Below are 17,655 nucleotides of genomic sequence, written 5' to 3' on the forward strand. Positions count from 1 at the left end.
TATATATGTATACATATGTAAGTTTATTATAAAGTTCACTGATGTAAGTGATGCATAGTAAACAGTTCACAAATAATAAAACATACTCTACTCCTTATTGTAAATTCTATATGACCAGTTAATTCTCACAGAGTGCTTTAATCAATTTTTGCCAAACTTCTATCCATGGCCAACTACTAGTTGTAATTCCTAAACAGATGTTTTTCCAAGGTGAATGCTGGTTGATATTTGTGTTTACATTAACAGTAAGATGAAAGTGAAACAATAGGGCCAGTGTTGTGACGTAGCAGGTAAAGCTACCGCCTGCAATGCCAGCATCCCATATTGGTATTGGTTCAAGGCCCTGCTGCTCCACTTCCAATCCAGCTCCCTTTTAATATGCCTGGAAAAGCAGTGAAGATGACCCAAGTGCTTGGATCCCTGTCACTCATGTTGGGGACCCGGATGAAACTCCTGGCTCCTGGGTTTGGACTGGCCCAGCCCTGGCTGTTGTGGCCATTTGGGGAGTGAACCAGCAGATGGAAGATCTCTGTCTTTCCCTCTCTGTAACTCTGTAACTTTGAAATGAATAAAATTGATCTTTAAAAAGAAAGAAAGAGGAAACAATAAAGACATATGCCAGAACCTCACTAGCCAATGACATAAATGACTTTGTAGAATTAGATAATAATTTCCCAATACTGGAAGAATATTTCCACAACTATTTCATTATTCATAGTGTAATGGCTACTGTTATAATGTACTCTGAATTCAACCCACATCATTAACATTTTTCATTACTTTCTTAAGTCTAGGCAGGCAATCAATGAAACAATAAATTGACTTTTTTTAAAAAGATTTTTATTTTATTTATTTGAAAGACAGAAGTACAGAAAGAGAAGGAGGGAGAGAGAGGTTTTCCATCCACTGGTTTACTCCCCAAATGGCTACAACAAAGCCAGGAGCCAGGAGCTTCTTCTGAATCTCCCACATAGGTACAGGGACCCAAGGATGTGGGCCATCTACTCTGCTTTCCCAGGCGCATTAGCAGGGAGCTGGATTGGAAGTGGAACAGCCAGGATTCAAACTGGTGCCCATATGGGATGCCATTGCCTCAGGTGGCAGATTAACCTGCTGCACCATAGTGCTGGCCCCACTCTTTCTCTTTTTTTAAAGCTATGCTTTTTTCTTTCTTTCTTTCTTTTAAAGATTTCTTTATTTGAAAGGCAGAATGACAGAGAGAGAGAGAGAGAGAGAGAGAGAGAGATCTTCCATCTATTGGTTCACTCCCCAAATGGTTGCAACAGCCAAGGCTGGGCCAAGCTGAAGCCAGGAGCCAGGAGCTCCATCCATCCTGGCCTCCCACATGGGTGTCAGGAGCCCAAGGATTCGGGTCATCATCTGCTCTCTTCCTAGGTGCATTAGCAGGGAACTGGATTGGAAGTGGAGCAGCCAGGACTCAAGTAGGCACTTAAATATAGGATACCAATATCAGTGTTGCAAGCAGCAGCTTAACCCACTGCAACACAGTGCCAACCCTGTTAAATCAGACCTTGGTTAGTGGCATTTGCCTGTTTCTGTAGCATAATTATCCCACCATCACTGATTTTTGAGCTACCAACTTGATGTACCAACCACGGAGTTAGAAAGAGAGGGTAATATACCATTACATAGCATTATAGAAGACATGTCAATAACCTCAAGACCACAGAAGTAAAATAATGAGAAAATTATGAGCCTGACTGCTACCTTTGTTTTAAATCTAGTTTATTTAATTTTAAGTTTATATAATTTGATTTTTAGTAATGGTGATAGTTAATGAGAGGTCCACAAAAGTCCTGAAAATGTAATAATTGACTCTAGGAGCTGGCTCCACACACCATTCCCATGTCCAGTTAGTTTGGATAAATATGAGTCTGGAATTGGAGAGATCTAAGAGATAAATGTGGAAGTGGACAGCATACAGAATATTTTTTTAAAAGATTTATTTACTTATTTGAAAAGCAGAGTTACAGAGAGGCAGAGGCAGAGAGAGAGAGAGAGGTCTTCCATCTGCTGGCCCACTCCCCACATGGCTGCAATGGCTGGAGCCACGCTGATCTGAAGCCAGGACCCAGGGGCCTCTTCTGGGTCTCCCACATGGATGCAGAAGCTTCTGGCTCCTGGCTTCAGATAGGCGTGGCTCTGGCCATTGTGGCCATCTAGGGAGTGGGCCAGCAGATGGAAGTCCTCTCTCTCTCTCTCTCTCTCTCTGTCTCTCTCTCTTTCTCTTTCTCTGCCTCTCCTTCTCTCTCTGTGTAACTGACTTTTTTTTTTTTTTTTTTGACAGGCAGAGTGGACAGTGAGAGAGAGAGACAGAGAGAAAGGTCTTCCTTTTTGCCTTTGGTTCACCCTCCAATGGCCACCACGGCTGGCGCGCTGCAGCTGGCGTACCGCGCTGATCCGATGGCAGGAGCCAGGTGCTTCTCCTGGTCTCCCATGGGGTGCAGAGCCCAAGCACTTGGGCCATCCTCCACTGCCTTCCTGGGCCACAGCAGAGAGCTGGCCTGGAAGAGGGGCAACCGGGACAGAATCCGGGGCCCTGACTGGGACTAGAACCCGGTGTGTTGGCGCCACTAGGTGGAGGATTAGCCTATTGAGCCGCGGCGCCGGCTGTGTAACTGACTTTTAAATAAATAAATAAATCTTTTTTTTTTTAATTATTTATCTGCAAAGCAGAGTTATAGAGAGAGGGAGAGAGGAGGAGGGATCATCTGCTGGTTCACTCCCCAAATGGCTACAATGGCCAAGGCTGAGCAAGGCCAAAGTCAGGAGCCTGGAACTCATCCAGGTATCCATGTGGGTGGTAGGGGCCCAATTACTCGGGTCTGTTTTCCCAGGTGCATTAGCACGGAGCTGGATCAGAAGAGGAGCAGCCAGGACTGGAACTGGCACTGTAATATAGGATACCAGCATTGCAAGCAGGAGCTTAACTTGCTGTGCCATGCCCTATATGTTACCTTTGAGGAACCTGTGAACTCTTTGAGTTCAGGACTATGCTTGATTCAAACCTGTGTCTCTAACCTGCAGCATGGGACTTGATAAAGAGCAGGTGCTCAGGACATGAGAATTCGCATTTAAGAGTACCGCAAGTCCAGGGAAGATACTGTGGGGCAGTAGTTAAGATGGCACTTGGGATGTCAGCATTCCACATTCAAGTGCCTGGGTTTCAGTCTCTGCTCTGCTCTGGTCCAGCTTTCTGCTAATGTGTACCATGGGAGGCAGCAAGTGATGGCTAAAGTGCTTGGTTCCCTGCCACCCACATGGGGGACCTGAATAAAGTTCTGGGTTCCTAGCTTTAGCCTGGCCAGCCCTGGCTGTTGAAGGAGTTTGGGAGTGAATCAGTGGGTAGAAGATCTTTCTCTCTGTCTCTGCCTCAATCTGTGTTGCTCTACCTTTTAATTGAAAAAAAAAAAAAAAAAACTTACAAAAAATATAATTTCAAAGAGTTTGTCATTTTGTAATGATTATAGCATATATATATATACACACACACATATATCTCCTATAGGCAGGGCCTTGTGTTTTTTTTTTTAAGAATAACTGCTTTTTTTAAAAAAAAAGATTTATTTGTTTATTTGAAAGGTGGTGGCATTGTAAACTGTATTTCCACTGTGGGTTTCATTCAAATTGCTTAAAATCTACTGATCTACAAGTAATATAACTTTACTTCTGTTTTGTTTACTTTAAAATGAGCATAATAATAGTACCTCCTAATTCATGGGCTAACACATGAAAGTTCTTGGCATCTTGTAAATACTGTGCAACAGGGGCTGGCGTTGCTGGCAGATTTAGCTGCCACCTGCAATGCCGCCATCCCATATGAGCACTGGTTTGAATCTTGGCTGCTCCACTTCTGATCCAGCTCTTTGCCAGAGTGCCTGGGAAAGCAGCAGAACATGGCCCAAGTACTTGGGGCCCTGCCACCCATGTGGGAGACCCGAATGGAGTTCCTTGCTCCTGGTTCCTAGCTTCAGTCCTGGCTGTTTGCAGCCCCTTGGAGAGTGAACCTGCAGATGGAAGATCTCTCTTTCTCCCTCTCTCTCTGTAATTCTGTGTTTCAAATAAATAAATAAATCTTAAAAAGGAAATACTGTGGAACAGCAAAAATATTTTTACAATCTAAATATAAATTTTTATTTATGATGTTACTACTGTATAACATTATGCATACACATAGACAAGGGTGATTTGTCTTACTGTATCAGATCACTCAAAAATGCTGTAGCAGTAAATAATTGGTTTGCAAATAGGACACACAATCTCTTTCCTTTTCTTGAGACCAGGATTATTTTGGGGCCTGATTAGGGCAGTGGGGTGCTGCCTTAGATTCTATCTGAGCTGATCTTATTAATATCTTTACTGCATCTGACCACAGCTCTCTTTAGAGGAGGATGGAGTGGGACTCAGCAGAGCTTGGTTATTTAAGAATCTAAAGCACTTAGCACCAGGCTTGGCACTTGGTAAATGTAGGCTCACTTGAATTAACTGTTTTTTTTTTTTTTTAAGATTTATTAGGCCGGCGCCGCGGCTCACTAGGCTAATCCTCCACCTTGCGGCGCCGGCACACCGGGTTCTAGTCCCGGTCGGGGCACCGGATTCTGTCCCGGTTGCCCCTCTTCCAGGCCAGCTCTCTGCTGTGGCCAGGGAGTGCAGTGGGGGATGGCCCAAGTGCTTGGGCCCTGCACCCCATGGGAGACCAGGAGAAGTACCTGGCTCCTGCCATCGGATCAGCGCGGTGCGCCGGCTGCAGCACGCCGGCTGCGGCGGCCATTGGAGGGTGAACCAACAGCAAAAGGAAGACCTTTCTCTCTGTCTCTGTCTCTCACTGTCCACTCTGCCTGTCAAAAAAAAAAAAAAAAGATTTATTTACTTATTTGAAAGTCAGAGTTACACAGAGAGAGGAGAGGCAGAGAGAGAGAGAGAGAAGTCTTCCATCCGTTGGTTCACTCCCCAATTGGCTGCAACAACTAGAGCCACGCCGATCCAAAGCCAGGAGCCAGGAGCTTCCTCCAGGTCTCCCACGTGAACACAGGAGCCCAAGGGTTTGGGCTGTTCTCCGCTGCCTTCCCAGGCCACAGCAGAGAGCTGGATCGGAAGTGGAGCATCCTGGTCTCGAACCAGCTCCCATATGGGATGCCGGTGCTTCAGGCCAGGGCATTAACCTGCTGCACACAGCACCAGCCCAAATTAATTGTTGATAACTGTTGTGTGTCCTTAATTAAGCCATTTCCCTTCTCTGGACCAGAATTTCCTGTGTGTAAAATGAAGGGAGGGGGGCATGGAAGGAACCTCTGATTTTACAAATGAGGAAGCTGAGAGCCAGATAGAGAAAGGGACTTGCCCAAGTTCCAACCACAGAGACAGAGGTTATGGACAAAGTCTCCCTACTCCATGATAGAATACTTTAAAAAAATGTTTTAAAGACTTTATTTATTTTTAAGATATATTTATTTATTTGCATGTCAGAGTTGCAGAGAGAGAGAGAGAGAGAGAGACAGAGATCTTTTGCTGGTTCACTCCCCAGTGGCCACAACAGTCAGGGCTTAGCCAGGCCAAAGCCAGGAGCCAGGAGCTTCCTCCAGGTCTCCCACATGGGTTGCAGGGGCCCAAGCACTTGGGCAGTCTTCTGCTGCTTTCCCAGGCATATTACCAGGGAGCTGGATTGGAAGTGGAGCAGTGAGGACTTGAACTGGTGTCCATATGGGATGCCAGCACTTCAGGCTTTACCTGCCATGCCACAATGCGGGCTCATGTAGCACACTTTCTGTAGCACTGTATTGTCAACCCAGTTTTATAATTCTAGAGCAGTTAGAAACAACCAGCTGAAGATGCACCTAACAGCAGGGATAGATCCTGAAATACAGTGTGGTGTTTAAAAGGTGCAGAATGAGACGGACAACCTGGTACCATGTACATAAGTGTAAAATATGTGCACTCAAAATGAAAATACACATTTTGCAAGCACACTATAAATGGGTACACAATAAACATGCTGGAAGAGTTACCCAAGGGGTGGGGTGAGGAAAGAGGATAAGAGAATAAACAATAAAGTAAGAGCAAGGCATTTACAAACATACTCAGTGTGCCCTGAGCCAAGAAACGTCTGCTCTTGGCGCCTGAAGTTGAATAAAATCTAATGCACTTGCTTCCTCGTGGGTTGTATTTTCCTCGTGTGTGTAAAAGAAAAGCAGAGCCTGGCGCCGTGGCTCACTAGGCTAATCCTCCGCCTTGCGGCACCGGCACACCGGGTTCTAGTCCTGGTCGGGGTGCCGGATTCTGTCCCGGTTGCCCCTCTTCCAGGCCAGCTCTCTGCTGTGGCCAGGGAGTGCAGTGGAGGATGGCCCAAGTGCTTGGGCCCTGCACCCCATGGGAGACCAGGAGAAGCACCTGGCTCCTGCCTTTGGATCAGCGCGGTGCGCCGGCCACAGCGCGGCGGCCGCGGTGGCCATTGGAGGGTGAACCAACGGCAAAAGGAAGAGCTTTCTCTCTGTCTCTCTCTCTCTCTGCCTGTCAAAAAAAAAAAAAGAAAAGCAGATAGGTCCTGCTAGTGATTTCTTTTTTTTTTTTTTTTTTAAGGTTTATTTATTTATTTGAATGTCAGAGTTGCAGAGGCAAAGAGAGAGAGAGGTCTTCCATCCACTGGTTTATTCCCCAAATGACCTCAACGGCAGAGCTGGGCTGATCCGAAGCTAGGAGCCTAGAGCCTTCTCCTGGTCTCCTGGTCTCCCGCATGGGTGCAGGGCCCCAAGGACCTGGGCCATCTTTCACTGTTTTTCCAGGCACATTAGCAGGGAGCTGGATTGGAAGTGGAACAGCAGGGACTCGAACCAGCGCCCATATGGGATGCTGGCTCCGTAGGCGGCGGCTTTACCTGCTACGCCATGGCACCAGCCCTCCTGTTAGTGATTTCTAAAAATCCCTCTTTCCTCTGCTTGCCTCCACCCTCCTTTGGACCTCAGCCTCTCTCACCTGGACTTTTGGAGCTGCACTCTCCTTGGTCTTCCCACCTCCACTCTGGCCCCATCCACTCCAACACAATTTTCCACAGAGCAACTAGAATAGTCTTCATTACGCAAACATCCGATCATGTTACTCCTCTGTGTAAACACCCTTCAGTGACCTAGTCTGTGACTAAATGACCTGGAGAACACAGGGCAGTGGTCAAGCACATTGCAATTGGCTGCCTGAGTGAATACCTCAGTTCTGCCACTTCTAATTTTTTTTTAGTTCCAAAGTCAGAGTTACAGAGCCGGGAGGGAGAGAGAGAAAGATATTCCATCCACTGGTTCACTTCCCAAATGGCTGAAGCAGGAGCCAGGAGCTTCTTCTGGGTCTCCCATATGGGTGCAGGGGCCCAAGGATTTAGGCTGTCTTCTGTTTTCCCAGGCCATAGCAGAGAGCTGGATCAGAAGTGGAACAACCAGGACTCGAAGTGGCACCCATATGGGATGTCTGCATTGCAGGCAGCAGCTCAGTCTGCTATACCACAGTGCCGGCCCCTTCTAATTTTTTTTTAAAGATTTATTTATTTATTTGAAAGGCAGAGTTACAGAGAGGCAGAGAGAGAAAGAGGGAGAGGTCTTCCATCTGCTGGTTCTCTCCCCAAATGGCTGCAATGGCCAGAGTTGGGCCCATCCAAAGCCAGGAGCCAGGAGCTTCTTCTGGGTCTCCCATATGGGTGCAGGGGCCCAAGGACTTGGGCCATCTTCTACTGCTTTCCCAGGCCTTAGCATAGAGCTGGATTGGAAGTGGAGCAGCTGGGACTCGAACCGGCACCCACATGGGATGCTGGCACTGCAGGTGGCAGCTTTACCTGCTGTGCCACAGCACTGACCCCTCTAATGGAGTATTTTTTAAAAAAAGATTTATTTATTTATTTCAAAGTCAGAGTTACACAGAGAGAGAAGGAGAGGCAGAGAGAGAGAGAGAGGTCTTCCATCTGATGGTTCACTCCCCAGTTGGCCACAACGGCCAGAACTGTGCCGATCTGAAGCCAGGAGCTTCTTCCAGGCTTCCCACGTGGGTGCAGGGACCCAAGGACTTGGGCCATCTTCTACTGCTTTCCCAGGCCATAGCAGAGAGCTGGATTGGAAGTGGAGCAGCCGGGATTAGAACCGGCGCCCATAAGGGATGCCGGCGCCACAGGCCAGGGCGTTAACCCACTGTACCACAGCGGCAGCCCCTTCTAATGGAGTTTTAAGCAAATTAACTGACTCAACTGTGCCCCCATTACCTTACACATAAAATAGGAATGATATAGCTCCTGTCACATTGTATGGTTGGTGGATTTAAATAAATTGAAACTTGTGAAGGATTTCAAACTGCATGCCACGCTGCAAATGGTTAGTCATTATTCCCCTTACTCCTGGCCTTCCGCAGGTTGGGTCTTTCTCAGACTTCCCGACTGATTTCCTGCCTCCCCTGCCTGTTTCTGATGCCTGAACAGCTCTGCTTCCTCTGCCCTGCCTGCTAGACTCTCCCTGCTTAAGAGCTCGCTCCAGCCGGCGCCGTGGCTCACTAGACTAATCCTCTGCCTGCGGCGCTGGCACCCGGGTTCTAGTCCCGGTTGGGGCACTGGATTCTGTCCCTGTTGCTCCTCTTCCAGTCCATCTCTCTGCTGTGCCCTGGGGAAGGGAAGGCAGAGGAGGATGGCCCAAATGTTTGAGCCCTGCACCTGCATGGGAGACCAGGAGAAGCACCTGGCTCCTGGCTTCGGATCCAGGATCGGTGCAACGCGCCAGCTGTAGTGGCCATTTGGGGGATGAACCAACGGAAAAAGGAAGACCTCTCTCTCTCTCTCTCTCTCTCTCTCTCTCTCACTGTCTAACTCTGCCTGTCCAAAAAAAGAAACAAACAAACAAACAAAAAAAAAAAACGGAGCTTGCTCCTCCAGGAAGCTTTGCTCCAGGCCCTTTGCCACAAACTGGGTGCAGTTGCTGGGGAGTCCTTTCTTTGTGATTCCCAGACCCCTTGTATTTATCATGCTGTTTTGTTTGCAGGGCCTGGTAGATAGTCAATACATATTTCTTTTGAAAATGTTATTAACATGCATACAGCAAAGTGAAGGTGTCGTACGTGTACAGTCTTGATAAACTTTTGAAACTGAACACACATGTAACCTGAACCTAGATCTATAAACAGTGTTCCTTCCTCATGTTGCATTCCAGTCACCACCCCCTAAGCCTCCGATCCTGATTTCTGACAGCACAGATTGGTTTCGCCTGTTTTTGTACTTTATCTAAATGGAATCATATGGAATGGATTCTTTTCTCTCCAGCTTCTTTCACTCATCCTACATTGCACTCATGGAAATTCCATATTTCTATGCGGAATTGTGGATTGCTCATTCTCACACTGTGTGTGTGTACTGATAGATTTGTGAATATGCTCTAACGTGTTTATTCTGTTGTTGGCTGGCACTTGGTGAGTATTTCTCGAATAAATGGATAAATCTGTGCTGTGCTACCTGATGGGTTCCTTAAGGAAAGGGAGTTTTATTCATTTCTAAATTGCCACTGCCTAGCACGGGGCCTGGTAGTGAGTGAGTGAGGAATGGACTGGTGTACGATTCCCCCGGGCCTTTGTAATTAAAGTGGTCATTTCCCCATCCTCGCTGGGGCCCCAGCCTCAGATCCCTGGGTGATGCAGGTGAGTTGCTAGGCAACAGCATGAGGTTGGCTCAGGGGTCACAGTGGAGAGTGTGCTGTGGGGGCCAGCCTGTCGGGTAATTGGAAACACTTCTATTCAGCAGGCTTGAACTGCCTCTGGACCCCCGCCCCCCCGCAGCCCATCCCCCGCCCAGCTGCAGGGGGATTGTTCTACAACTAGACATCAGATTACTGCCCTCCCCCTTTCCATAAGCTGCTGGCGCAGTGAGGAAACGGAGCTGGAGAGGGCTGAAATAACTTGCCCAAAGCCCAAATGACAACTAAAGGAAGAGTTAAACCCAGGTTTTTCCGAGGCCAACCTCTTCCTAGGATGTTGGTTTTGGGTGCCCACTGGTAGAGAGATCCCAGCTGGCATCTGCATGGTCACACTACTGCTCTCTCTACCCATCATGGCTTTCCACGGAGTAGGCACATCGGTACGAACAAGAGACCAGTTCCCTGTGGGAGAAGGGATGATCCTGAAGAGTCTCCTGAACTTGGTGTCTAAATTTGGCATCCAAGTGATGACTGGAGGGCCTTGCTTGGCCTCACGGTACGCAGAAAGGTGAGCACCGGACCCAGACTGTAGAACAGAGCAGGACTCTTAGGAAAGGATCACAGGACAAGAGGACAATTTGAGCCAAGCCAAGGAGGCAGCCAGCTAGAGACAAGACGAATGTGGTAGAGGCAGTTCAGATGGCCCCTGGTGTGGGTGTAGGACAGACTCAATAATCTGGTTGAAGCCTTCTGTCCTAGGAGAAATTACTGTTCTTTCAAGCATTCATTCCTTCATTAGCTCATTTATCTAGATATTTCTGGTGAATCATGTCCTCTATGCTTCAACCATCCTGAACTCACTGCTCCAGCCCACTTTAATCTGTGCGTGCAGCTCTATGTTTCCCATAGACTACACAGTGAGTCTGTAGTCTGGGTGTGGGGTAGAGAAAGGGCATATGAAGGAAGGCTTCCAGGAGGCAGTGTCACTCAAGCTGGTACCAGAAACAGGTATGGTGTTAGTCAGGTATGGTGTTAACCAGGTCAGGAAACATGACCCTTCTTCTTTGTAGAGTCATCCCCAGTTGACCCAAGGTCATTTCCATCCTCTCCTGTTTCTGAAGCTGTACAACATTTTTTCTTAGAGGGCTTATCACATTATATTGTCATATATCTGAGTTGTAATATTTTGATTGTACTTGCCTGCTTCTTAAAGACCGAAAGTTCCTTGAAGGCAGGGAACTATGTCTGATTCTGCTTTTTCAACAGCAACTAGTGAATGGTAGGCACTCATTTCACATTGTTGAATGACTGGACAAATGAACAAGATGTTACCAGTTGCAAAGGGAGGGAGGTTACTGGAGCAAATCGATGGGTTCTTTTCCTTAGCTCAGTATGGAAATAAAAAGCCGGGAAACAATTGTGGGTGAGCAGAAATCTTATTTATGCAAAAACAAAAGTAAAGCATCTAGTCGGAGAGAAGACAAGACAGAGTGCAGGACACTGGTTTTCAAGAAGTGTACCGGGTTTCTAAGGTCTTGCTGTTTTCTTATGGACTCCTCTTATGGAGGTGCCTGTTGGACTGGGGTCTTATATAATGTATGCTTGTTGGCTTGGGGCCATGGTGATGCGGAGGGGGGGTGTCTTTTGGTGACGGCCCGAATGGAACTAGCTAGATTCCTCTTTTGGTGGCCTCAGCCCTCTCTGTTAGCTCTGAGTGGAAGCTGCAACTAGCCTGAAGATGTGGCCAAAACCACAGGCTCTTACGCAGAATGGGACATTACAGTGGAGAGAGGTGAGAGTACGTCTTAGAGCAAACCTCCCTGTCACAGCTTCCAGCCTGCATGCGCAAGACATTCTGCTAAAGCCTGAGGGACCCACAGACACTTAGCCGAACCAGATGGCCTCACAAACTATTTACGTGCCTTTATCCTTTACTGAACGATGAGTTGTTCCAAAGCAACGATTCTGTCTAATTTACCTCCAAGAACTCTCTTGGCCTTCAGTATAGTGGAGAGTGCGCAGGCTTTCAGAGACAGACCAAGGGCAAATCTCATCTGCACCCTGTACTAGGTGTGTGATCTTGAGTAAGTTTCTTAAGCTTCCTTGCCTGCAGTTTTCCAATGTCCAGTGGAGCAATAGTTCTGACCTAACAGGGTTGCCATGAACATCGAAGGGGAAAATGTAAAGGAATAACTAAGCATGGTGCTTGGTGCATAGTAAGTGCTCATTGAATAAATGGGCAATGGGTGGTAAAACAGTGGCTCAAGGTACAGGAGAAGAAAAAAAAAAAGAGACAATTCCTGCCAATCTTCAGATAAGGAGGATTTTCCTCCTGTCACTCTGGGAGAAAACCAAAGAGCTTCGCCTTCCACCCCAGCACCCCAAATTCCGATTTAGAACCTACTTACAGGGAGTTGTGTGCCCAGCCCTAAGGCTGTCCCACTCTCCCCACCCTTTGTTCACTATCTTGTGTCCTCTGTGAGGACCAGTCTATTTCCTTCCCAGACTGGAACCCTCTGAAGACAAGGATCACGATCAGGATGGATTCACACCTCAGCCCTTTTGTGCCTAGTGAAGTGCCTGGCGCATGAGGAGCAGTGCTCATTAATCAAATGTGAACTAGAACTACAAGGAACACTAAGTCAGAGTCATACATTCAGGGTAATTACTGACTCTATTTCAATTCCAAGACATCCCATGAAAACACAGAAATCTCCTTCCTGGTAGCAATGTTCTGTTTGCGGCCAGTGACTTGGCTTATTGAAAGACCTTAAAGTGCAGTTGATCTGCGCCAGAGAAGGTTTGGAAAGGCTTCTCTTGGCTGGGACTCAATCCTTTCTTTCTATTATTATGTCAGTTTCTTTAAACAAAAAAGGATTTAAAAGAATCTTTTTAAATTGATTCTCTTGTAATGCGTGTCCTGTGGCTGGGCTGTGATTGACTCTGAGAATAAAGTGGTGGTCTCTTAATTGTAAAGAGGAGGTGGTGTCTGAGCCACCCCCACCCCCCCGCCGACATATTTCATGTAATTGGTGATCATTTCCCCCTCCCCCAGTCCCTGATTGAGAGACAGCTCATTTCCTATTAGAAGAAAACCAGATCACTAACCTGGGAACCTGAGTCCTGCAAAGCGTTTATTTTACCAGAGCGAGTGTCCAGAGGGAGCGGAAAGCAGGAAGCCTGCGTTTTCTCTCTGCTTCGGTCCACCTGGTACCTGGACTGATCACCATGCTTGGGGTTGGCCTTGGCGTTCCCCCTTCTCTCCCGGGGGAACTTTGCAGCCTTCGAAATATTTGGGCAGATGTTTCCTGTGGAAAATATTCCACAGGGCTGCCCTCTGTTCTATAGGTTTCTGGTAGGAGTATCAAAGGTTTGAGGCTGGGCCCCATATAGAGATACTAGGAGGTGGATTGTGCCTGTGAGTAATCTGTCATATTATTAGCAAATCCTTTTTAGAAATTTAGAAAGTTCTTTCGTTGCCAACAATTAAAACCTCTTCATCAGCAGGCAAACTTTGGAATTTGTCAATATTGGACCTATCACTTATTAGCTGTATAGACTTAGACAAATTAACCTCTTTGACATGCAATTTCCTTCTCTGAAAAATTTTTTTTTGTTTTGGAAATACGAATTTCAAAGATTGTGGTGAGGTTGGGAAAGAAGTTATGTGAAAATCTGGAACTTAATGACCACTCATAAATGAAAACTCTTACTAATATTATGCTCTTTAGGCCAAGGGTTCAGCTAGGCCCAGCTTCTGGGCCAATCCTGGCCAACATAAGGGCACACTGCCTCACCTCTAATAGCAGGTGGGATCAAGAAATAGATCTGCTTTTGGATAGACTAGGTGTGAACCTTGATTCAGTTTGTACAACTGTGTGTAAGCGGAAATCCTCCCACTTCGTACATCTGGCCTATGGTTGCCAGCCTGCCTAAGTCCTACTAATGTAACCCAGGTAGGGAGTGACGGTGCATCGTGTTCCTTATGCTGCCGGCTGGCATACAGCTGTGAACAGAATGATAACCCAGAACCACGGTGTTGCTGCCATCAAGCTCTCATTGGTATCACTCACTGCCTAGGCTTCATGTCACGGAAACTGCATATGAAGTGTCTATCTGAGCTCATCACACCCCAAACATCATATGTGGCCCAACAAGTTCTTTCTTTCTTTTTTTTTTTTTTTTTGACAGGCAGAGTGGACAGTGAGAGAGAGAGACAGAGAGAAAGGTCTTCCTTTTGCCGTTGGTTCACCCTCCAATGGCCGCCATGGCTGGCGCACTGTGGCCGGTGCACCTCGTCGATCCGATGGCAGGAGCTAGGTGCTTCTCCTGGTCTCCCATGGGGTACAGGGCCCAAGCACTTGGGCCATCCTCCACTGCCTTCCCGGGCCATAGCAGAGAGCTGGCCTGGAAGAGGGGCAACCGGAACAGAATCTGGCGCCCAGACCAGGACTAGAACCTGGTGTGCCGGCGCCGCAAGGCAGAGGATTAGCCTAGTGAGCTGCAGCGCCGGCCCCAACAAGTTCTTTATCCTTCTCCTTACCAAGGCTCTACTCACTCTCTTCTCCTAGCCTAAGGAAAAAACAAGGGGATTCACTGGATGCTGGCCAGTTTTATATGTACTTTCTTACCTAATTTAATCCTGACAACTGTGCGACAGGTATTAGCTTTCACCTGTTTTACGGATGAGGAAACTGAGGCCCTGAAAGGTCGAGTTCTTTGCCCAGGATCACATATTGAGCGAATGGCAGGGTAAGATATTGAACCCAGGTATCTGTGCTAAAGTCCAGGTTTTCTCCATGATAGCCTACATGCTCATCCATGATGACCCTCAGTCTTTGGGCCTGCATAAATTACCTGGCCACTGGTGTTGCTGAATTCCCTCAGTGTTTCCCTCCTACCTTCTGCTTTGCATCCCCAAGTCCACTGCTTTCCCAGGGCCCTGCTTGGCTTCACATCTTGACCCTTCCTTCTTGTCTTGCCCTATTTGCGTATAGTAATCTTGTTCCAATGCCTGCTTTGTGACTAAAAAGTAATCTAGTTAGCCATTGATTCAATCATTAGATGCAGTCAGGGTTTGTATTAGTTTGCTTGGGTTGCCATAACAAAATACCACCGACTGGATGCCTTAAACAACACAAGTGTATTTTTCATAGTTCTAGAGACTAGGAGTATAAGACGAAGGTGTCGGCAGGTTTGGTTTCTCCTGAAGCCTCTGTCTTTGGCTAGCAGCTGGCTTCCTTCCCCACATATCCTCATATGGCCTTTCCTCTGTTCTTATGTGCTGATGGGGTTCTGTGTCCAGATTTTCTCTTATAAGGGATCCTAGTCAGATTGCATTAAGGCCCACCTTAAACATTTCCTTATAACCTAACTTCCACAGAAGCCCTATATCCTTCCTTAAAGGCCTTATCACCTCATATTTTGAGTTCAACATCAAAGTCTTGGGCAGAGTGGACACAATTCAGCCCATGTCAGAGTTCTAAGTAGTAGGCAACAGAAGTGGACTCTCTCTGATTTAATCAGGAAAAAAAATATTAAGAGGGCACTGAGGGTTTCACAGAATCACAGGAAACCCTTGGAAAGCAGATTGAGACCAGAGGCGAGGCAGGGAGTAACCAAACCACAGCCTCCAAGCCTGTCTACTGAGGTTGCTGTTGGGACGCTGACTGTCCGCTCTGGATCCTGCATGCTGCCACTGCCCCTTGGAAGTGCAGGCCTGCTGCCACTCCTACAGCCATAGGAATTGGTTTTCTTTTCTTCCTTTTTAATTTTTTTTAAGATTTATTTATTTATTTATTTGAAAGTCAGAGTTACACACAGAGAGAAGGAGAGGCAAAGAGAGAGAGGTCTTCCATCCGCTGGTTCACTCTCCAATTAGCCAAAACTGCCAGAGCTGTGCCGATCTGAAGCCAGGAGCCAGAAGCCAGGAGCCAGGAGCCAGGAGGAGCCAGGAGCTTCTTCTGGGTCTCTCACATGGGTGCAGGGGCCCAAGGACTTGGGCCATCTTCTATTGCTTTCCCAAGTCATAATAGAGAGCTGGATCAAAAGTAGAGCAGCTGGGACACAAATAAGTAAGTGGGCAATGAATGCACTCTCAAATTGGCCATGACAGGAAAGCAGAGAGGGTATGGGATTGAGGAACTGATGCATGGGGGAATCAGGAGGAATCAGGAAAGGTATTCTGCAGAGATGACATCTGAGACCTGAAGGACAAAGGGGTGTTCGCTAATTAAGAATTTTACTCGGCCGGTGCTGCAGCTCACTAGGCTAATCCTCTGCCTTGTGGCGCCGGCACACTGGGTTCTAGTCCCGGTCGGGGTGCCAAATTCTGTCCCGGTTGCTCCTCTTCCAGGCCAGCTCTCTGCTGTGGCCAGGGAGTGCAGTGGGGGATGGCCCAAGTGCTTGGGCCCTGCACCCGCATGGGAGACCAGGAGAAGCACCTGGCTCCTGCCATCGGATCAGCACGGTGCGCTGGCTGCAGCGCACCGGCCACAGCGGCCATTGGGGGTGAACCAACGGCAAAGGAAGACCTTTCTCTCTGTCTCTCTCTCTCACTGACCACTTTGCCTGCCAAAAAAATAAAAAAAAAAAAAAAAAAGAAGAATTTTACTCTCCCTCCCCTGGTCCCGGGTGCCTGTTTGCAAAGCCTCCAATAAGAAGCACATTGCTTGGCACTTGGTGTCTGAACCAGAGTTGGAAATGTCATTGACCAGGTACCCCAATCCCCTGATAGGAGGACGGAGACTGGACACAAATTGCCGTAATACTAATTTCCATATTCTTAATTACATTTCTTCTTTCATTAACATTCCCAGTCATTTTAGGAAGTTTCTTTTTTTTTTTTTTTTTTTTTTTGACAGGCAGAGTGGACAGTGAGAGAGAGAGAGACAGAGAGAGTAAGGTCTTCCTTTTGCCGTTGGTTCACCCTCCAATGGCCGCCGCTGCAGCCGGCGCACCGCGCTGATCCTGGCAGGAGCCAGGAGCCAGGTGCTTTTCCTGGTCTCCCATGGGGTGCAGGGCCCAAGCACCTGGGCCATCCTCCACTGCACTCCCTGGCCATAGCAGAGAGCTGGCCTGGAAGAGGGGCAACCGGGACAGAATCCGGCGCCCCAACCGGGACTAGAACCCGGTGTGCCGGCGCCGCAAGGTGGAGGATTAGCCTATTGAGCCACGGCGCCGGCTTAGGAAGTTTCTATAAGTACCCAACCCTGTATTAGGCAGAGATAGTAGGTGAAAAAAAGAGGAGCCATGGGTTATGCTTATTTGTATGCAGAGGGGAAAAAGGCCTTTAGTGAGACTAGGGAGGGTCAGATAGCCACGCAGACTCGTTCCCACAGGCTGCCATGGTCCAGAATCTGCCAGGCTCAGACCTGATTTTTGTGGTACATGAAGAGTGGATGGGGCCGGTGCTGTGGTGAAATGGATTAATCCTCCGCCTGCAGTGCCGGCATCCCATATGGGTACCGGTTCACATCCAGGCTGCTTCTTCTTCTGATCCAGTTCTTTGCTATGGCTTGGGAAAGCAGTGGAAGATGGCCCAAGTGCTTGGGCCCCTGCACCCATGTGGGAGACCTGGAAGAAGCTCCTGGACCCTGGTTTGCATCGGCTGAGCTGCAGCCATTGCAGCCATTTGGAGAGTGAACCAGCAGATGGAAGATCCTTCTCTCTGTCTCTCCCTCCCAGTGTCTGCAACTCTACCTCTCAAATAGATAAATTGAAAAAAAATCCTTAGAAAAAAAAAAGAGTGGATGCATCTCTCAGATTAGAGACCTGTCCTCAGACTCCTGTTAATAAGCTCACTGTGACTGATGCATAAACCAGAAGTCCATTTATTAATTTGCAAAAAGAACTTATTATTTGCAAAGCCAAGTTAATAGGCCAAGTAGACCAGAACATTGGCCTCAGAAGAGCAGCCTGTCTTCTCTCTCCCTGGAGCGTGTCACATGGGAAGCCAAGTATCAGAGGGTGGCCTGGAAGGCCTGGAGTC

At 47.6% G+C, this 17,655-nt stretch overlaps 1 protein-coding gene across 11 annotated transcripts in view; it reads left to right on the forward strand.

Annotated features, from left to right (window-relative positions):
• Positions 1 to 17,655, forward strand: part of TUT4 (terminal uridylyl transferase 4) — a 210,366-nt gene that overhangs the window by 24,299 nt on the left and 168,412 nt on the right. For 4 of the 11 annotated variants that reach the window (XM_089300631.1, XM_089300636.1, XM_089300633.1 and 1 more), the window contains exon 1: positions 9,180 to 9,444. The exons of the other annotated variants lie outside the window; for them this stretch is intronic. The gene's annotated coding sequence lies outside the window, so the exon portion shown is untranslated. Of the gene's footprint in view, positions 1 to 9,179; positions 9,445 to 17,655 lie in introns of those variants that run through there. 11 annotated transcript variants of the gene reach the window in all.

Source organism: Oryctolagus cuniculus, chromosome 7, assembly GCF_051225735.1.
Source record: "Oryctolagus cuniculus isolate XC-2025 breed Fujian yellow rabbit chromosome 7, ASM5122573v1, whole genome shotgun sequence".
NCBI lineage: Eukaryota > Metazoa > Chordata > Mammalia > Lagomorpha > Leporidae > Oryctolagus > Oryctolagus cuniculus.